This window comes from Cyanistes caeruleus, chromosome 2 (assembly GCF_971803275.1).
Source record: "Cyanistes caeruleus chromosome 2, bCyaCae1.hap1.1, whole genome shotgun sequence".
NCBI lineage: Eukaryota > Metazoa > Chordata > Aves > Passeriformes > Paridae > Cyanistes > Cyanistes caeruleus.
The window spans coordinates 17,726,067-17,748,554 of record NC_141702.1 but is presented as its reverse complement, the minus strand read 5'-3'; the positions used below and the strand labels follow the sequence as shown (position 1 = coordinate 17,748,554).

The 22,488-nt window shown below is 36.8% G+C and overlaps 2 long non-coding RNA genes across 2 annotated transcripts in view; both read left to right on the top strand.

Annotated features, from left to right (window-relative positions):
- The window catches only part of LOC147654646 (uncharacterized), an 837,032-nt gene that overhangs the window by 573,176 nt on the left and 241,368 nt on the right, over positions 1-22,488 (top strand). The gene's annotated exons all lie outside the window — the stretch shown is intronic.
- LOC111926099 (uncharacterized) lies at positions 150-6,601 on the top strand. The gene is made up of 3 exons (XR_015282512.1): positions 150-198; positions 3,664-3,747; positions 6,560-6,601. It is a non-coding gene; the product is annotated as an uncharacterized LOC111926099 (long non-coding RNA).

Genomic DNA, 22,488 nt, shown 5'->3' with positions numbered 1-22,488 from the left:
CTGTGGTGACCCTCCAGCCTTTTCTTGGAACCACCACTATCCTACAGTGCCTTTCTTAATTTGTAGGGCTGAGTAAGGAACACCCAGCAACCTGCTAACTGTGGTGTCACAAACAGCTGTGGGTTTGCTGTCTGGGGAGATCACTTAGAGATCCATCTTCAACAGCTGAATTCTTTGTGGTTAAACCATTTTGTAAAGGTGAATTGGGGGGCAAATATGGCACAGCTGCAGTACTGAAAAACTCTTTTCCTGTGGCCTAGTGAGATAGTGTCAGAGCAACACCAAAAGTGCACTACATTATTTGTTTTCACAATAACCTGCAGAGATATAGAGAATGTAAAAGGTTAACTACAGAAAAAATACATAGACTTTTCAGTAGGAACATGTAGGAGAGTGCTCAAGAATGGCCATTTCAATTGCTTGGATTTCTTTTGATCCATTTTCAGGATCTTGGAGACCCCTTGAAGATGTCTTTCATTCCCTTGAGAGGAATGTAAAGCATTACCAGAAACAGCATATTTTATCAGTTTTGGAGCAGTAAATATGAAAAGTGAAAAAAAAGCCCAAGTTACTATTCAGAAATGGAAAACCAGAAGTCTGGAGAATTATGCTCTTAAACCTAAAAGGTCTTTAGTGGTTTAGTGGTTTTTAAAGTAAAAAAATTATATTGTGCAAATTTTAAGTTGGGTTTCCTTGTGATGTATTACAGTTTGACTAATTTTTCTTTCAGACTCATTTCTTTCACACAGAAGAGTTTGGGTTTTTTAATTTATAACTATTGTTAACTATGTAACAATCAGTTTGTACTAAGTTGTTACATGATGAAATCTTCAGTGAAAATCTTTAGAATTTAAATTTATGTATAAGTATGTACATACATATACTAAAAAACAACAAAAAAAACCCTTTTAAGAAAAAAATAAAAATTATCTTTTTTGAAAATCATTCAAATAGTCCTTTGCAGAAAGTTATTTCTGCTGAGATCAAGTTCTTTCCCTTTATGATAAAATAATGCTTTCTATATGTTTTCATGAGGCAAATCAAGTACAAAGAAATGTAATTCATGTGAAAACAAAATATATTATTTGTAGAATGATGCTGATTCTAACCTATTTTTTAAAGATTGTACCTTTGTACAAGAACTTCATTTCAATATTTCAATATTTCAATATTCAGGGCAGTTGGTTCACTTTGCAGCATTGTGCTCTAAACCAATCAATTGTGCTGTGCATAGGTACTGTTAAAACCAAAGCAAACTAACTTAATTTTACCAGCATGGAACTTCTGGAAACAGGGTTCTTTTATATTAATAAGCTGTTATACACATTTAAAAAAAAGAGAGAAAATTGCTGCCCAAATAAATTTATAAACTTGCTTACTACCTTTTTGTTTGAAGTCTTGCTCTAAGGCCTGTGGCTTTGGTCATTTTCTGTTAAAAAAGTAATAGATTTTGAAAGTAGATTATGTACAACTCTGAACTCATATTAATTCTACAACAGAGGGTGGTCCCTGGGCTGGGTGAGGTCAAACAATGTCCTGCGAGATGGCTTGTGGGGCTCATCTGCTCTTACCTGCCAAGAGTCTGTCTGGTCACCTAGTGCTAGCACAAGTAAAGGGAGAGGAGTTTATGCTGTGACTGCTGACTACCTAATCAATGTGAAATGATGGCTTGTGTTGGAAAAGATCTTAAATATCACCTAGTTCTAACCCCATTATCATGAGCAGGGTCACTTTCCACTAAATCAGGCTGTTCAGGCCCTCATCCCTTGATCACTTCCAGGGATGGGGATGGGCCCAGCCCCCTCTGAGTTACAAAGTTTTTTTCTAATCCAAATCTTTCTTCTTTGACTTTAAAACTATTTCCCTACTTGTCCTATCCCTATCTGGCCATTTAAACAGTCATTAGCCATCTTTCTTCCTTAATTACTGAGGCATGCAATGAAATCTCCCTGGAGCCTTCTGTCCTCCCAGCTCAGCAGTCCCAGCTTTCTCAACAGCCTTCACAGGAAAGATGTTGCAGCCCTCAGATGATCTTTGTGACCTCCTCTGGACCTGCTTCAACAGGTCCATGTCTTTCCTGTGCTGGAGACTCCAGACTTGAATATGGAACTCCAGGTGGTGTCTCATGAGAACAGAGTGGAGAAGGAGAATCATCTCCCTTGATCTGCTTCTCACATTTATTGATGTGGCCCAGGATGCTGTTGGGCTTCTGGACTGTGAGCAGACATTGCCTGTTCACCTCAAGTTTTTTGTCCACAAGCACCCCCAAGGCCTTCTCTGCAGGATCGCTCTCAATGTGCTTCTCACAGTCTGTACTCATGTCTGGGATTGCTCTGACCCATCTACACTGTCTTGCACTTGAACTGGTTGAACCCCATGCTGTTCTTCTGAACTCACTTCTGAAGTTTCATCCAGGTTCCCTGGATGCCATCTCATCCTCCAGGTGTTTGATTTGCCCTGCTCAGCTTGGTGCCAGCTACAAACTTGCTGAACTCGATGCCACTGCCTGTGTCATTGATGAAGATATTGAAGAGCACTGGTTCCATGACAGAGCCCTGAGGGACACCACTTGTACCAGCCTCCCCCTGGACATAGAGCCATTGATCACAACTCTCTGGCTGTGTCTATCCAGATTATTCCTCATCTACCAAACTGTCCACCCTTCAAATATATATCTCCTCAATTTAGAGATAAGAATTTTGTGAGGAACTGTGTTGAAGGCCTCACAGAAGTCTAGGTAGATTATATCAGCCAGTCATCTCATCACATCATGGCTCCACTTACCCCCTAATATGTTGTAGTTGCTTAAAATAGAAGCTTTAGCTTCCTTTTTCAGCCCTGTTGAAGAGTAAAGACAGTTAAATATAAAGCCATCTAACTTTGAGGAACTTAACATCATCTGGTATCACCTATTTTAGAACCTAAGTATTAAGGAGGAATTCCTGGTATGTGTGCACCCTGGAAAATTGCATTAACATAGAGCATAATGGTTTGTTTCCTGACTCTCAGATATAAGTGTAACTGCTTGAGTTCCCAGAAAGGCACAAGACAAAGTACCCTAACAAAGTAAATTGGGGAGGGATGTACTGTAACAATGTATTCTAATATAATGGTTCACCTTTGGTCTCTACAGGGTGTCTGTGGCACCAGTTCAACATAGCATTTAAATGTATGCAAATGACAATCATGATGCACTGCTTGAAGGCATCTCTGGAAGCCTTTCCAAAGGACCTTTTGATCAGGGCAGTCTAAAAGGCCATGCTGTTTTGCCAATCAAACCTTGAAGGTCCTGCTTTGAAAATATTCTCATGAAATTTCAGTAATCTTTAGTATAATTAGAACATTATCTGCATGTATTTAATTTCCCTCCTCCTTTCTGTGGATTTTTTCCATTGGTTATTAGTTGTCAGGCTATTACATATTCACAGCATGCATCAGTCTGACCACAGAAAGGTTCTTTCACCACAAAGGTTGGGTGTTCTTCTCCCTAAATGTTGTTGAAGCTATTTATACTCTTGTTACATATTTATAGAAGAGTTGATTTCTATCTTAATAGTAACATCTTCCCTCTGCAAAAGCCTTAACCCACCTGAATTTGATGGGAACATGCAGGATTGCCTCAGCTGTTGTGTGATTCCCTGACAATTGTTTTGATATTCACAGGTTTCTTCTCTTGCTAAGACAGATAAACGAAATCAGAATGAGAATTGCACCCACTGTTCTAGCAGTGCACTGTGAACTTGAGATGTAAGTGGAGCAGAAAGGGAGTGTGTCCAAACTGGTACCCATGGCAGAGCTGCTCATCCTGCTGTTATTATTAAATTTTGGGAGAGCATGGGACTAAACCATTTTTGCATCATGAAGAGGAAATCAATTAAGCATTTGCAGTATTGGACTATGTGGTATGCTGCACTAGTGAACTCCAGATATGCAGATATACATAGTTCTTCTCTGTAGATTACAATGAACATATTCTTGTACTTTAAATATTCTTCAGACCTGTTTTGCATATGACACTATCTTTCCCACATTTTTCTAAGTCATGAGAAGTACTAGTTCATTTTTTTTTTTTTAAAGCAGAGCACAGCTATATCAGCTGTGGATGCTGGTTTGATTGCAAATCCAGAAACCACAATAAAGGCTGTTTTCCTTACATCAGATGTAGTGATTAATATGTGGTAGTCTTGGGCTCCAGATTTTTACAGCTCTGTTAATTGATCATGAGCCAGAGCCTGGGGCTGTATAATTAAGTTAGCTGGGAAATTAATGCAGGAAATGGATTCTAGATTTGATTGGTTTAAAAATCTATGAATATACTTATTTAAGCCTTTTGAATTAAAGTTGGTGCCAAAAAAATTATGTTAACTACGTCTGCAATTTCATAACTTCAGGGCAGTATTATTTTTCTGCCTTTGAAATCAGTGATGTTTGCACAAAATAGAGTCATCTTAGACAACCCAGTAAAAGGCCTCTCTGTTCCTTTTTTTAAAAAAAGCTGGATTTCCTGTGTCTTTGGTGTGACACCTACAGACACAGACATTAAACAAACTGGGATCTAGGGACTAAATATCCAAACTTACAGCTTCACTGTGAACTGCTGTGGCTGTGCAAAAGCCCTCTGTGGTAAATCTAGCTTAATGTGGGTGTGACTTATACCAGCATACTGTAGAACAGGAGCAGTGATTCTGTTCTCTTCATCTGAATATTATGTATTGTGCCTAAATATTGAGAAAACAGATATTTTTTTTTCTCCCTTGTATTCTGAGATTGAAAGAGGTCTCCAAAAAAAATTAGAAATGCTATAACAAAAACATTCTTGAAAAGAGGGTAATAAGTGGCTAAATGCTCTCTTGTTCTGAGTTCATGCATTGCCTTCCCATAACTCAGGAAAATGAACAGTCAGCAACAATACTGAGGTCAGCATAATTAAGGTCAGTGCAGTCAGTCAGGGCAATACTGGACAAAAGCAAACAACTTTAGGCTTAGTGAATAGGTGAAAATACCAAGTCTTTTGAGAAAAGTTGTTTTGTTTCAGTTTAAATCTGTAATTAATGTGCATGACTTTAAGTCACACACTATATTCATCTTATTCTGTATTGGGTTATATTTGTCATGTGGTACCACATAAAATGACTTACTCAACGAGCTGCAGGTCTTCATAGAATTATTTTAGAGCTGCTTTTTCTCACAAAAGAGAGGGAAAGTGGGAAGTGACATTAGAAGAAAAGGAGAAGAAAAGGAGAAGAAAAACCATGATGAAGAAATAAAAGTGGAATAAGAAATAATTGTATCAGGACTTTGTTGCACTTTAATTGTATTCATACTTGTCAAAGAGAAAGAACTAATATCAAGGGACCTTTAATGATTCTGTATGTGGGGCATTACATATTTTCTAAGGAAAAAAGGCAAGGCAAAATAAAAAGTTCAGTACCAAAAGTGCACCAGGCTTCGGTAATAAATAAACACAGGCTGAACATAATTGGGGTGAAAGGTAATGGTTATACAATTAAATTGTTATCCTAAGGTGATGTCCTAACATTACTAGAACTGCTAAGAGGCAAATCTCTATTCCAGCTTTTAAATACAAGCTTATGTGAATGGAGGGAAAGTATTTTACTACTTTATTTACTTTATTTGGGGGCTACAGAGATGCTAGACAAGAACTGTGTCTCACCTTCTTCTCAGTTCTTGTTAACATATGATGGAACAAAGTGAGATGTCAACATACACATATCTGCATATCATCCTAAAGCAGCAGCAGATGATCAAATTCGCTGAAGTAAATGCTGTTGCTCTGGGAATGTAATGGTTTTAGTGTTAACACTGAACATGTAATAAAAGCTTCCACATTCTAATTTTTTTAAAACTCATTATAAGAGTGAAGCATGGTAAAAGAAACTTTTTAATCAAGATAAAGTGTTCTGAAAAGAGACATCTTGTAACATTTTTATATGGACTTGCTTCTATCTCCGTGAATTATCAATCCAAACCTTATAAATTATAGAGGTTGAACCAAAAAAATCAGTATTTACTTGAAGGAAATTCCAAATTTTGAACTCCTATCAATTATGCATACTTCAAATAAATCTGACTTCTTCCAGATACACTTTTTCTTTATTCAATGGATTTAATAAAGTAGTCTTTAGAAAACAGAAAAATCTAGACAACATTTCAGATAAGACAAGTAGAGTTATAAAGATGAATCATACTTATGAAGGAGTTAGGAAGTTTGTAGAACAAAACACTAGCAGGGTTTATTTTACTCTTAGTCATCTATTTTAGTCCCTTTCAAGTTCTTCTTTTGACTAATATACTCTTTACTTAATTTCTGGGAGAAAGTGAGGTTTTATTTTTTGCCATCACAAACATTGGTAATAATGGGATAAACAGGGGTACATAATAAGGGCTTGATTTTCTTCCACTGCTGTTGACTGAAAAAATTGTAGCTGGGACAATTTCTTTTTCTTCTTCTGTGATGTGTTGTATCTACATCTTTATGAAAAGCACAACCACTGTTATTATGTTTAATTCACATTTACCCTGTTTGCTCTGTTGCCAGTTCTGTGTAATGTATGGTTTGTGGGACTCTGTGTCACCTTCTATGGAGGTATGTGATTTTAAGAAAATTAACACCATAAATACACTAATACCTAGGTATAAAGGATCCCATCCTGGTCAGTCATAACTTCATCCCAGCTTTGCATGAAAATTCCAATGTTAGCACCAAAAAAATCCATTTTTCATTATGTGGTTCTTACAGTAACGTCAGCACGGGGGGCTTTGGATCAGATTTTATTGTGCCCCACACAATTGCACATTATATTGTCTATAGAAACATTTCAGGACTGCCTTTCTTCACAGTGGGAGATAAAATCTTATGTAAAATTATGATGGGCAAATAAAAGTGAAATATAAACTGTGATGCTGATATTTATTAAGAGCATCATCCGTTTAGATTTTCCTGAACATGCCTTGTTCTCCTGTCTGAAACTTTTTTTTGGGCAGGGATTTAAACATGTAGATATTTCTATGGGGAATGAAGGCTGTATCTAACATGTCTGCTGTGTCTAAGCTCACAGGAGTTCAGTGCACACACAGGAAATGTGCAAATCCAACACTCTACACAGCACTGGACAATTTAATTCTATGAAAAAAATTGGTGGTCAATTTTTTTCTTTTTTTTTTTTTTAAGGTAGATAATAATAATACTGAACATCACTTTGAGCAAGGCTCTGGTTTGCAGTAGTTTACTGACATTACCTTGGTCAAAAATCTGAAACAAGTATCCAATGATGGGACATATATCTACACAAATCTATGAATTTTCTAAGGTAATGAATTTCTGTGAATTCCAGGTCTCAGAACAGAGCAATAAAACTCAGAGTGCTAAGGATTTCTGCCCTTTTCAGCAAATCACACCCTCAGCAGGACAGATGTGTAGTTCTAAGCCTCTGAGGTTACAGCTAGTGACACTTCCAGATACTTGGAGGCATTTCTTCAGATCCAGTGTGAATGGCTGTAATATTGCTCCATATCATGTGAAGAAATCTCTGCAGACAGGTGAAAGTCAACAGAACAGTTTCCAGCTCTTTGTCTGTACCTGACACACAGTGCAGAATCCAGAGCTGTGGTTTGTCAGTAGTTCTGAGGGGGATGCAGAATGGTGACAGTGATATTAAGGTTCCTCACTTATTAAAGGCAGAAGTGAAATTTGTCTGGGAAGAGTGATGGATGCTCCCCATATTCCACAGAAATGTCTGAATTTTAAGCCACTCAGTGGTGTGTGCAGTGCCAGTCATGTTATTGAGGGTGAGTTTCATGAAGCAAGTATAGTGTTGTAGGCTGGTAAAGTAGGGGAAAATACAATACATGCATTGAGTAAAGGCAGTTTAAAAAGTTGTAACCATTCTTTTGAGCAACTGATTGCAAGAACTTAATTGCAGTGCTGAACAAAAAACCCCAAGACATTACCTTGGGCAAGGTGAAAAATAGCCCTTCTGTTTATCCTAATGCACTCATCATAACAGCTCTGATGAGCCCTCCTCTACAACTTTTGTATCCTGAGTTGTTAACAGAAGTACTAATAACATGAATATCAAAGACTCATCCTAATGTCTCTGGTCCTGGTTGCTTTTCCTTTCAGGAGTGTTGGTGACAGCACCGCTCTAAAGCACAGAGCCTTGGTGATAAAGCTCCTGTTCAGTTTGATGCATGAGAATTGTACTTTCTGCATTACTGCAGACAATGGAATCATTAACTCACTATCAATCACGAGGCTCTCAGCACAGCCTGCTCTCTAACAAGAAGCCATGGGGCATAAGTTATAAATAGCAGACATAAGTCAACCCCCTTGACCAGATGTAATTGTGAAAGAAGGATTGCAAACTGACTTTGGTCGTCTGCCCAGGCTTTTCCAAAGCACACCGGTGTGCACAAGGAAACTCAGACAGAAATGTCCTGTTTCATTAGAAGGCTCTGAGGGATAGCACTGGAACTCAGTACTTTCTTCTTTTTTTCCAAGTAATCATTTTAGAAGTCTTGAGTATTACTCAGATTGAGTTAGCTTTGTCTGTTGTAACAAGACAGATTGAGTTATTTTGAGTTTTTGAAGTATTGTGAACCCGATTCTCTCTGTCATTCCATTGTCTGTGCTGGTAGAGTGCCAGAGAGTGAGTTTGTATGGGTAGGGAACAGTATATAAAGAACTAAGGTGACAGGGCAGAAAATAAATTTACATTGTTGTGGAGACCAAGACTATTACATCTCAATAGGCCCTTAGACATAGGTGTTTTAATTATTATGGTTTTTTTCTTTCTGCATTTGTAGTTTGGTTCCTTGAGAGATGTTAAATGGGTGAATTCATACAGCACTCTTCTGACTTTACTGATTCTCTTCCATGGAAAGCAAATGAAAACTATTTTAATTGCCTTTCTTAGAGAGAATGAGATCACAAACAAGATGCAATCTCTTTTTATAGTTCTCTTTGTTACCTGGCATGAAGGGCTAGTATAAGCTTTTAAAAGTGGGCAATTCTGACATAAAAGTGGGGTGGTCAAGGTCTGTGATACTTCAATGACTTCCACTGACAGCTTTATCAAAATTAAATTGCCTACTCTTCTATTCTGTAGTAGAAATCCTGAGAGAAGGTAGCACTGAAATAGCTCACTGTTTTGAGCTGAAATGTACTCCATCCCTTATGCAAAAGGATTTGCTGTAGCAAAGGAGTGTAATTTATACCTTCCTGTGACAGCCTTTGTGACTTTGACCTGGAAAGTAAAAAAGAACTCAGGCATAGTTATTGAAGACTGCTATAAATAGATGTAAATGCAGAGGCTTATCTTAAGCTTAACAATAAGTTGTCTTTACTGTGCTAACAAACTAGACCACACAGCTTTGTTTTGGTTTTCACCTGAAGTATAGACCTGTGTGGTCTAGATGGATGATATCAATTGCATTTGAAAGCCTGATAAAACGGAATGCAGATGATTTATCTAGCTAATACCAACCTCTCCATAAAAGCCACAGTCATTAGTAAACCTTGGCATATATATATCATTCTCATTCTTGTGAATGCATTGTAAATGCCTTTTTAAAATGCATGCATCTTCCTTACTTTAAGGATTTTTTTTCCCAGTGGCTGAGAGCAGTGGATTACAATGATTTTTCTGCAATTTACTGTGAGACATTGTAACTGAAGCATGATAACTCTGCAGATAGTGAGGCATTAATCAGTATTGCATACTCATACTCACACACACAATTCTTCACGCTGCTTCTGTCAATGGCTGAAAAACGTGCTGGTTGAGAAAGTATTATATTAAAATAAATGAAAACTTGTTTACACCTCTGGTGCCTTGAGAACAGCCCCTTCAAACATCTAAAACCACCCCAGAATTCCAGGCAGTCATGCAGTGCCCCTACTGTTGTAAGATCATGCTACTGTATGTGAATAATTTAACACGTAAGATGCCACAGTTTATGACTCCTTTAAAACTGCTCTTCCCTAGAACCCGTATTTTATAAACCTGTGTGAAGAGTAGGCAATACATAATTATCACTGAACATGGTTTCTGCATGCTACAGAAAATTATTTGAAACTGGTTTGAAAGGAAATTTGAAGAATGAGTGTAATGAGGGAAGTCATAGGGACATTAATGTGCCCACATTTAGTGAGAAATGTTTTCTTAAAGCTCCCTGGTTGCCAACATGCACATGGCTATATGCATAACTTTTTTTGAATCATAGACACAAGGAAAACTATTCCAGCATTTTTCAAAGAAATATAAAATTCTAGTGAAGTAAAAAATTGTTAGAGGGGAAATATTTGATTATTATATTTTAATAATGTTTATTTCCCCTAAGTGCCAGCTTGTGACACATTCTGATTTCTAGATGTGTAATTTTGATGTTAAAAGATGGAGTTTCTTAATCTGACACTTCTGAGCCTTCATTCCACACCGTGATTGATATATTTTGGCCCAAACTTGAGTAGTAAGGACAAGGTAAAGAAGTTGCTGTCATTTTTCTAAGATTTAGAAATTAAATTTTCTCTTGAGGCACATTAGAAAATCATTTTGGTAGGCAAGAAACATGAATTTCAGGAATGAAACTTAGAAACTTCATTTATTGAAGAAGGAATTTATTATGTATGAGAATCTCATTTGCAGCTGACATTGCTTATAAAAGTGCATCAGGATGAAACTCCATGTGTGTGAAGAACAGTAATATAATGGCTTCAGAAAATTAAATTTTGGAAGGAAATTTGTTACAATTCATCCTTGAATTTAGTATTGGGAATGTGAGCCTGAGTGTAGGTCAGAGGTTCAGGGCTTAAAAATACCATTGCACGAAGATGCAAAAACTCATCATTGCCATATATGAGTATTTAGTACCTGTATTTCTTGAAGCTGCTAAAACCAAGTCTCAGGGTAGTGAATTCATTCCTGCTGTGCATTGATTCTCTCATGACAAACTGAGAATTACTGCAGAACCATAACTCAAGGGTGCTTGCTCAGATGATGTGATTTGAGGCACTGGCAGGAATCTGAGTAGTCTCCATTCCTCAACTGCATTTCAGTTTGCAGAGCACAGCTACAGGCTGCTTTTCTAGAGAGCCAGCCAGCATTATTTTACTTATATTTCAGATTGTTGATATTTTCAGCAGAGCAAGGGTCAAATGTTGTGCAATGTTTTGTGTGGTCAGAAAAGGAATATTACTAAATGCTTTTATATTTTTTAGTTTTTGGACTGCCCCAGAGAGGTCACTTTGACTTTTCTAACTGATTACTTCCTCTCCTTTTGCTTACAGCAGTTTCCTCCATCTCCTGGTATTCTCTCCTCCCCTGATTTCCTCTTCTGAGGGCAAGCTGCTTCTTTTAAGGCCCCTCCATTGCCAAAGGGAGCTGTTGAAAATGGGAGATCTGTACTCTTTGTCTCTAATCTATTACTCTATAGTACAGATCAGAGTTTCTCTAGTTAACTGTAATATACATCTTGAGATTTATGCCCAGGCTGAGCTCAAGACCAGGCAAGCTGTGTTTGTGGTTTGTATAACCACAAGCAGCTGGAGAAGACCCATTAGGGAACAAAGGACTCCTTATAGCTGAGCATGTCCAGTATCTGCACAGGCAACCACAACAACTTGCATCAGTTTTTTCACACGTAGGCTTCAGGGACTCTGAGGGAAAGCATATGATATGCAGGCACACTGGGTGTGTTGTGCCCATGACTGCCTTCTGAAACTGGTGCAGACAGCTCTCTTCTGCTTGTGGATGCATTATGGCAATGACTTTTAACTGCATGGCCACAGACTAACAGTTTTGCAAGGACAGTGGTGGTTGTATAAGTAGCAAATTATATAAGAGGGGTCGAAATATAAATCCTCTCCTAAGACACTTGCCTAACCCTCAGGAGAGCTTTTTTTCCCTTTCAAATTCCCATAACATTTTAAGGAAGAAGGGCCTTTATTGCTAGTGTTTGAAAGTGTTGCATTGTTTTGCTCTGGAGCTGTAGTGTTTAAAATGTAGTTCTTACAGCTCTTGCTCTAGCACTGTCTATATTAGGCTCTGCAACACCAGGCAGAAATACAGAGCCTTTGCTTTCAAATGATATATGTGTTATATTCCTTCCCTTTTATCTTCTTCACCAAAGGGCCCAACACAGATCAAAACTAAAATCAAGTGTTATGTAAAATAAACCCCAAACAACCTAGCAGCAATAAAATGGCAGCCAATAGTTTTCTTGTAAGTATTGTACTAGTGTGATTAGTATATAAATGAGCCTCAAGTGCCCAGATTTCCTGGTTACCACAGACTCAATTTCTCTCATGAATATGGATTATTTCCTTAGCTTGACCACCAGATTTTGCTGGATTGGTAACAGTGATCAAAAAGACTCAGTTGGAAGAGATGCTGAGGTAACTTTTCTTCTTTTCTTCCAGGTAGCGAGAGGAATTAAGCATCTTAAACTGTCTTTCTGTACTGTTCTGATGTGGGAACAGGAATGAACATCACCCACTGCTATTACCCTAGGTGGAAAATATAATGTTTTGCATGCATAAAGTTAAGACTTCTTTTTGCAAGAGAAAAAGTTAAAGAAACTCTGCTTTCTGAACCAGCAGCCCCCAAATTCTGCTGCATGAGAAGCAGCTATGCTGAAGTAGCTTTGACAAAACATAAGCTTGTTCTTTGTCAAGAGTGTCCCATTATTTAGGCCCTGATGATTTTTACTATCTGGAGTTTTCTTGTGCTTAGCACAGAGAGAAAACAAAAGGAGCCCAATGATTGATTTTATGCAATAATTAGGGAGTTTTTTATCACAAGGTGTACACAACAAAGATTGCTTTTTAAGGAAAACTTACACTGATAATCACATTTTATTAGTAGGCCTGAAGTCTTTCTTTCATCCATGAAGATTCATCTGTAAAGGCAGTCTTTAGGTTTCAAAACTGGAACTAATGTAAAAATTGAATTTTGTGTACATTAGATTAACAGATGCTATTTTTGAAAAGGAATATTTTATAATTAAATTACTAGAGGACAAAATGAAAGTCTTCTGATTTATCTGAATTTAAGGAACATGGGACATGTAGGTGATTTGTCTGTGACTGTATAAAGACATAACAATATATAGTAATATATAATAAAAATTTCTACAAGAAGATAAAATTATTACTGTATCAAACATATACAGAAAGGAAATACCAAGCATTTTAAGCTGTTCAAGTATGAAACAATTAAATACATTAAGCAAAATTATTTTATGATTTGAGTTTAAATACAAATAATTTTTTTTCTTTCCCATAGGGAAATTTTCTTATAAGTTAGTAGATATGTTGTTTGTGTGCATTTGAAAGATATACATTACACACAAATGTATTATATATGTGCATATAAAAGTATATATTTACAAAAGAAATAACTTCTGGAGGGCAATATATGCAACTTCTAGCATTATTAAAATGAAAAATCTATTTATTTTGTAAAAAACATTAATTACTAGAATGTACACAATTCAAAATACTGATATAGATACTGCTAAGGGACTGTAATCTTGTCCTTGATCCTTGGGAACCCTGACTCCTGATAAAATACTAAAAAAAATACAGCACCTACTAAAGTACAAATTCAAAGAAATAAAAAAAAAAACCACATTCCATCTGCTTTAGAAATATTAAATATGTTGACTAACAACTGATCTAAAGCTTATTGAAGTCAATGACAGTTGTCATTTAATTAGCTTTGATAAGGTGTTAATCAAATCTCTAATTTACATCTGTGGACTCCTTTGTTTTTCAAGTAAGATTCATATGTATTAACATCTGCTGAGTCCTCCTGTAAATTTTTGCTTCATCCAAAATGTCTATAATTGACCTGGTTTCCAGGGAAGCTACTGAAAAGTAAACTTAAAATCAAAGTTTTGCCTGGGAATTCTATGCTCATATTTGGGAGGCCATGAATGTAACAGTAAGTTAAAAAAAATTAATCAACATACAATTAAATTTTATAGAAATGAGTGAGCTGCTAAGTAACAATAGAACAAAAGGTTGTGAAAACCAAAACAAAATAACATCAGTCTGTTAAATCTAATATCTTTTCAAAGCTAGAGTGTCATTTTCAGAACTAGCTAGAAAGCTTCTCCTGATGAGACTGAAATAAAACTAACTGTGGACATATATATATATTTCAGTGACACTTTTAAGAAACAGAAATAAAATGAGACGTGGAATACTATGAATGTGTATTGAAATCCACTTTCAGACATATCTTGTCTCTAGAAAACTATACCTGAAGATTCATATTGCATCAGAATGAAAGCAAAGCTTGAGATAACTGTATGTCCCATGAAATGGAATTCTACTTGTAGTCCAAATCTATTTCCATGTAAGTTAGGACTTCAAGCAAACTCTAAGATATGAAGCACTCTCAGAAACACTAACTTCTCTCTGCACATCTTAAAATAGAAAAACATCTTTTGCTTGATAATATATTGTGATTAGATGTGAAGAAGTCAAACATTTACCAGGTTGAATATTTGAACACTTTCCTGGTAGTATCTGTTTCAGAGTATGTAAGACTTTTAAACACTGCCTTTACACTGAAAAGCCACATGATCCTTTTCCTTTGGAGGAATAATTTATATAAATGGCAGTGGATACTATGGAAACCCTAGAGGTTATTGCTTCAACTATAATTACTGCCTGATCATTAGTAATTCTTTCATGAGATATTGCAGAACAACTGCCCAGCAAATGCAATAGACCAGATCTTTAATTTTGGGATATTTGATTGTCACCATATTGGCCCCAAAGGCCTGACTCATCAAGACTATTTCCCATTTAATTAACAGAGCAACATATATAAAATAACAACATATATGATAGGTCTAGAAATTTTTTCAGAATTCATATTCCTAACTTTGCTTCCCCAGATTTGTTGTTGTTATCAAAATGTTTCCATTACTAAAAGCTCACTAAAACATTTTCTTTTTACATGAATATTATGATAGCTTATACTGTACATATGAATTAAAATGTTTTTCTGCATTGGCCTCCATGGCGATGCATGTGGTCTATTTGAAGCATCTGTTTTTCAAATGATTATAGAATGTTAAAATTCATTAGATTAATTATTTACATTAGTATTACTAATAAGAGAATGAGAAAAAAAAAAAAAGAACTTTTAACTTCTATGATTTTGATTTTTTTTTAATTCTACTCTCTTTGTGAAGCTACAATTGGTGAGTTCATTCAATTTCTTGTGCAAAGGTCATTGCAATCAATAGACATCTTTCTACTGACTTAGATGCACTTTGATTCAGTGTTATTCTGTAGCCCTGTGATGCAGCCAAATAATTTATGTGAAAGCCAAATGAAGTCATGAGATTAAAAGTGCTGACTTTGTATTATCTTTGCATGCTTTGTGTGTGTTACTGCAGTATAATATAATTGAGATGATATGCAGATATTACTCCTCAGAATATCTTGAAGTTGATTACATCATCAATATGATACATTTACCTTTGCACTTGCATTGGCTTTGTATGGCAAGGTTTTGGGGGACAGTCTGCAGGGATGACTCTGTGAGGTGGCAGCAGAAACTTTCCCCATGTGTGACACAGTCAGTGCCAGCTGCCTTAAAGAGGGACTTGCTGTTGGGTACGTCTGGCCAAAGCTGTGCCAGGCAGAAACAGTGGGAGTGCCTCTGGGATAATATATTTAAGATTGGGTAAATCCACTGCACACCAGCAGTTGGGAAAGGAGGGAGAATGTGTAAAAGAAAGAGCCTGGCAGACACCAGGGTCAGTGGAGAAGGAGAGGGAGGAGGTACTTCAGGTGCTGGAGCTGAGATTCCCCTGCAGCCCCTGGTGCAGCTCATGGTGAGGCAGTTGTGCCCCTGCAGCCCACTGAGGTCCATGCAGGAGCAGAAATCCACCTAGGCCCATGAAGGATCCACACTGGGGCAGGTGGATGTCTGAAGGAGGCTGTGACTCCCTGGGAAGCCCACTTTGCAGCAGGATCCTCACAGGACCTGTGTTCATAGGAAGGGAGGAGCCCATGTTGGAGCAGGTTTGCTGGCAAGACTTGTGACCCTGCAGGGAACTCACACTGGAGCAGCCTGTGCCTGAAGGACCCCATGGAAAACATGAAGAACTGCAGCTTGTGGGATGGGCTGACATTGGAGAAGTTCATGGGAGACTGTCTCCTGTGGGAGAGCCCTCACACTGGAGCAGAGGAAGAGTGTAGGGAGTCCTCTTGAGGAGAAAGAAGCAGAAAGACAAGTTCTGATGAGCTGACAAAGACCCCCATTCTCTGTTCCCCTGTGCCACTTGGGACAAGGAGGTAAAAGAATTGTGAGTGAATTTGAGCTCAGGAAGAAGGGAGGAGAGGAGATATATATTTTTTTAGTTTTGTTCTTATTTATTGCTATTCTACTCTACTATTCATTGATAATAAATTTAATTCCACCAAGTGGAACCTGTTTTTCCCATGAACATAATTGGTAAGTAATCTCCCTTTCCTTATCATGACCTATGAACCTTTTGACGTTTTCTCCTCTTTGTCTTCTTTTAGAGGGAAAAGTGATAGAGAAGCTTGATGGGCACCTGATGGCCAGACAAGGTCACCTGACCACAGTATTATAACAATATCATATCAGCTTAATACTGTCAAAAGGTTTAATGACTTGGCTGCTTATCACCAGGTGAACAAGTTACGTGTATACCCTATATACTGCTATATACACTTCCTTTTCTTTTTTCTTTTGTAATAAACTACACTGATGAATGCAAGAGATTCAGAAGTTGCAATCTGCATTTGTGAAAATACTCTCTGAAGATCAAATTCTATTCTGAAAGCCTGCATGGATAGTGGGCACTGTAATTATGTGGCTTTTCTTCTTAGAAGAAACTCCTGAGTACCAGGGACTGCATGTGCTGCTTAATGGAAGAGGAGATTCAGGAATGATCAACAGCTGGATAATCTTGTCTTTTGAGTAGAAAAGTGAATCAGAAAAAGCTGTAGGGGAAAGACTGAGCCAAGACAAACATGTGATCAAAGACAGCCTGCTGTGGTTATGGCTGAGATGACTAAATGAAGAAGAATCATAAAGTAGTAGAAATGGGATTTTTCTTTGGTTGGTTTGATTAGGTGATGTTTTGTTTTGTTTGCTTGCTTGTTTGTTTCTTTTGTTTCACTTCAAGAAATCTTCTACATCATTTTTGCACTTCTTCACTATCCTAATCTTGACCTACTAAAGTGACCATGAAGGAATATCTTTTAAAAGTAAGATTGATTAAATTAAATAAATTTTTTATAAAACTTTTTTTTTTTCCAATTCTGTATTAGGTTGTTGTTTTGTCTACATAGTCTTTTAAAGCTACTTGAAAATTTCAGTTCTTACATGCCATCTGTTTAAGTGTTGTGTCTAGTGGGAAGCTGTCCATGTTGCCCGTCATTTCATGTCTAGTCACAGTTATAAGGGACTAGGTTTTACACTACTAATCACTTAATTAAAAGAAGTCAGAATATTTCTTCCTCTTTTAGTGAAACAGGGACAAAGTTTCAGTTCATATAGCAAATTCCATCTTTTCTCCCTAAAACTAGTTTTCAAAAAGCAGGGTAACTTTCCACATGGAATAATGGAGGAATTTAATTGGAAAAGTCTGGGGTAGTTTTCTGTTTTAGGGTTAGATTTCTGGCTAGTGTTAAGTTAAGACAGTTTTATTTAGGTTTCAAGCCATCTAATAGTTATAGATCATAAATCACTGGTGTGGTTTTCTCTTCTGACTCTCTAATTAAAAAGCATTTCTGTGGTCAGAAGAAGGGACATGTGAACACACATGGAACAAATGGCATAAATGCCACATTAAAGACTGTCACTAGTCCTAAAAAATCTTTTTGGGAATGAAGAAAGAGTACATAACTTTTTATGTTATACTAGCCATTTCATATTTCAATGTGAGTATGGCAAGAGTTTAAATTGTTTTTCTTCCAAGAAAGACAATTTTAGGATACCATAAAATTATGCAATGCATCCTGTCTGATGTGTCTGTCAATTGTACTGTTATACACATATCTGACTTATAAACCTGTTATGCCAAATAATACTTTTTCTATTGCTATAGAAAAATTATATTTTGCTATCTTTTCTTGAAACCTGCAGAACTTCTGTTAGTTTAAGGTTATTTGCTAACACCATTAGGCACCCTTTCTTTGGGATAATGGATTTGTCACTTTCAGGTTTAAGAGGTTTAAGTCTTTTCTATAGTGTGTCAACTTATCAAATGGAAAAGATGTAATGCACTGAGTGTTACATTACAGATGTTCTTAAGCTTGAATGGAGTTAGCCTGAGCTCCTACAAAGTGAAGGACAACTTCTGCAGCTATTGGTCCTCATAGAGTGGCTTCCAGCAAGGCAAGGCAGCTTTCTTACCCTGTGAGCTCAGATATCCAAGAACCACAGTAAAGTTCAAATGGAGATTAGAAGGATGAAAAGAGTAAAATGTAAGTCTGTGTTTAAAATGCTTATTGTCTTGGAAATGCATTTAAAGTAAAAACAATATTGCAAAATAATTATCATAATTTACAGCTAAACAACTGAGTTCCTCAGGAAAGGTTAATGAGAAGTAGCTGCAAATGTTTAGTTAGCAGAGCTAACTGCTGTAGTATGCCTAGATAACTTAGTTCCTTGAGGAGGAAGAGTGAGCTTTGTAGTCTGCCATTAGTAGCTGCAGACAGTTTTTTGTTCTCTCTTTCTGAATGAACAAAGAAAGTGCAGGATCATCCTTTTCCTTGACTAGTAGTTGCATAGGTGGAGAGAGAAGTTCATAGGAAGTTCAAAATGAGATAGAGTTTCCATTAATTGATTTTAAATAACTTCATTTGTGAAAGTAACGTGAACTGCTATTTCAGGAATAAAGGTAATGGAATCTATGTTTTTGTATAAACATGAATACAGATATATGAGCACATGCACATATATGTGTATGGATGCTAACTCTGATGCAGGGAGCATGGTGCCTGTGGAAATTGCAGGCCACATAGCTTTCTCAGTCTTGCCTGGGAAAGTGGCCTGGGAATTCATAAGGTGGAATTAAAACAATCCTCAGAGATAGAAGGCAGCCTCGCAGGTGCTGTTTACCTGTTCCTTGTTTTCTTGCAAGAGAAAGTCGAGGGGTGGTGAACCCCACTGACCAGTGATGGTGATGTGTTAGTTTACTAACCAATGAGAGTTTTCTTTTCTGTACTTTTCACATATTGGTCTATAAAAAAGACCTGAGGTAATAAAACGGGAGAAACTTCTCCAGTTCTGACTCCATGAGAGAGTCTGTGTCATTCTTTTCACCATTCCCAATAGAGTGACATATGTGTATCATCATAATCAGAGATAACTACAATTCTTTCAGTATTTTATTGGAATTTCTTTGTCATGATGAGAAATATGAGAATATCCAAAGTGGCCTCAGCAATATTGATTTTACTTCACTGACGCTTTAATGCCATGCATAGTCTTTTCTTAAATAATCCCATGTTTCACTTTCTCCCCTTCACAATATAGCCTTATTTTAGAACTTTTAGTACCTTTTTATCCTTTCTTCCTCATCAGGGAAAGACACACACTTTTTAACAGTTTCAAAGACTCCAGCAGATTTTATAAATCCTCAATTGAACATACCTGGTTTCTTGAGATGGAACCAACCTGAAACTTAAAAAAATGTCTGTGGGTTTCCGCTTCAGAGCTGGAAACCTTGGTACAAATTCATCAGTGAGTTTAATTAGCCTTATAATATAAATCAAGGTAGAAAGCTTCAATATTTGGATGTGAAATATTAGTTAATGTCATGTACAAACTAAAGATAGGACTCAGCCTAATTAAAAAATATAAATTACTGAAACAATTGGGATTTTGGTGGCTATTTTTGTTTGGAATTAAGTGCAGTTAGGATCTAGCCAGGACATTCTCATTTTCTTGAATACTTCTAGCCCTTAGAGTGTCTTATGCATATACGATGGAGATTCAGAGAGAGCAAATGGAGAATATGGGACTGAAATACTGCTTATTCTCTGGTTATAGCAATCTAAGATTTAACATAACTTCCTGTAGATGATGTCTCCTCAAAATATAAGGGGTAAAACATGAGCAACCTCTATTTCTAGTATCCCACAATATCCTGCTAGCTGCATGTTTTCTTTTTACAAGCCTAAATTACTTTATATTACATGACAATTGTCATGACACAGTAGCGTAATTGAAGCAATGTGCATAAAAAGGGGAGATTACAAACATTTCTATTATCTTTTAAAATAGTAGCACTTCAAAGTGATGAATTAAAGTATGTAATAATATTAAGACAGAACTGATGACAAAAGGTCATAAGTAGTCATTGTATACTAAACATTGTATTCAGTCTAAACAACCTCATATTCAAACATGGCTACAAGTTCTAAATTTCCAGCTGAGAGATTAATATAGAAAAAGGACATAGGCATAGAAATAACTGCAAAATATACAATGAAAAACTGTTTTTTTAAAATTCAGATAAGTATATTTTTGTTATCTAATTAATTGATTTATCTATAGTGCATTGAGTAGGACTACATCAAATTTTTCAACCAAACCTTTTTTTTTTTTTTTTTTTAATTTTTTATTTTAGTACCTGTCTTTGCTAGTTTTGGTCATGATCAAGTCTATGCTTTGCCTCCAGTGGTGGCTATGAGCAGAGAGTGTACATATGCTTGATAGGGTTCTCCAGATCTCCTGGTGTTTGGAGGAAGGACTGCTGCCTTTTGATCAGCCTTGCTTCCTGGGTCTCATTTGCTGGCACCTTGTTCTCCAGCAGTCTGTGAATGGTCAGCCCCAACCCACCCACATCAGTCACAGTTTTGAAACCCTCTTTCACGGCCTCCTTAAAACTGCTTGTTCTCCAGATGGAAGAACCTTAAGTTACACAAAAATTCCTTGTGGAGAAATCATTCCCTGTGCTTGATTATCACTCTGGTCACATGGAGGGGCAGCTAAACAGTCATAGATGATACTAAACCATGGGTCTACAGATGGAAGATGCAAGGTGAAAAAAGGCTTCAAAATTAAAAAAGAAAAGTGATTCTCGATGCTGAGAAACCCATGTTAATTAACAGGTTTTTGAAGGCAGGGAATTAGAAAGACTTGAGCTGACAAGGGAACAGGAGAGAGGTGAGAGAAGGCAGATGACCAGGTTAGGCACAAGAGGAAACTGAGCTTAAAACACAATAAAAAAGCTGGAGAAAACAGGCAAGCAGAAGAGAAATCTTTCAAGATAATCTGTTTTGAATATTCAAATGTTCCGCATTTGACCACACCTGTGACTCCTATACTCTGCTTATTCAGACTCTGCTCCTATACATTACTTATTCATTACTACAGCTCTTTCCTTAAGATGACTTTGCTCTTAAGATCACCATGATGAATATACCCCACTCTAGTATATTAAACCATGAAGTAAAGGACACTGTGCACTCTAAATTGAATGAGATTTTCAAATGAATAGAAACATTTGAAATTTTATGTTAGCACCTCCCAGAACAAAAATTCAATCAGACTCTGCAATACTTTGCTTTTTTTCTTGCTGTGGTTATTCAGGCATAAGTTTGGGGTTATTTTTCCTTTAGGGAAGCTGGCAGGTTAATGCAACTTTTTTTTCAATTTCTTTTTTTGAAGAAGCCTTGCAGCTTTTCTTCAAGGCATTAATATTCTAGACTTGCTTGATCACTAAAATCTCATTTCATTCCCTATGAGGCCAGCTTGCTGTGTTTGTAGTCACAGTATAAGATAAGTGATATTGTAGGAGTTGCCCATATTTCTAGTTAGTAGAAGTGTTTTCCAAAATGAAATAATCTGGGTAGCACAAGGAGATTGTGATAAGTATTGAAGAAGTCATGTTTTGGACCTGACAGTTTCAAAAGTCTGTAGAGTGTATAGCACAACAAATGCCGGCACTGTCTTACAGCTAAATTGAGGGTCTGGAAATTTGTTGTTATGAAGATTATGAAGATTTTGGTTTCAATACCCAGAAGCAAACTGTATACAGATTGTTCAATACTGAACTGTCACATAGAAAAGTGAGAAAAAAAAAAAAAAGTGGATTCATTTACAGAAGATTTATTTGGTTTGTGTAATAGGGAGTGTAAAACAGTAAGAGCCTGGTTTCCTTGCTGTCACCTGCCTCCAGGGTACAATCAAACACTGCCTGTGAATCAATAGCCTAGGAAGATTTTTTATTTTTTTATATAGTTGGATTTTAACATGAGGCTGTAAGTTCCCCAGGTGGCAGGGTCATTTGGTCATTAGTGACTTTTCACAATAAACAGTTGTGATCCTGTGATATGACAACAGTAACTTACAAAGGATGATGAAGAAAAACAAAGAAATCCTAAAACCCAGAGCTCTTAAGACCTCCTAGAAAGTCCTATAAATCCTGAGAAACACAAGTCAAGAGTATGGCAACAGGAGA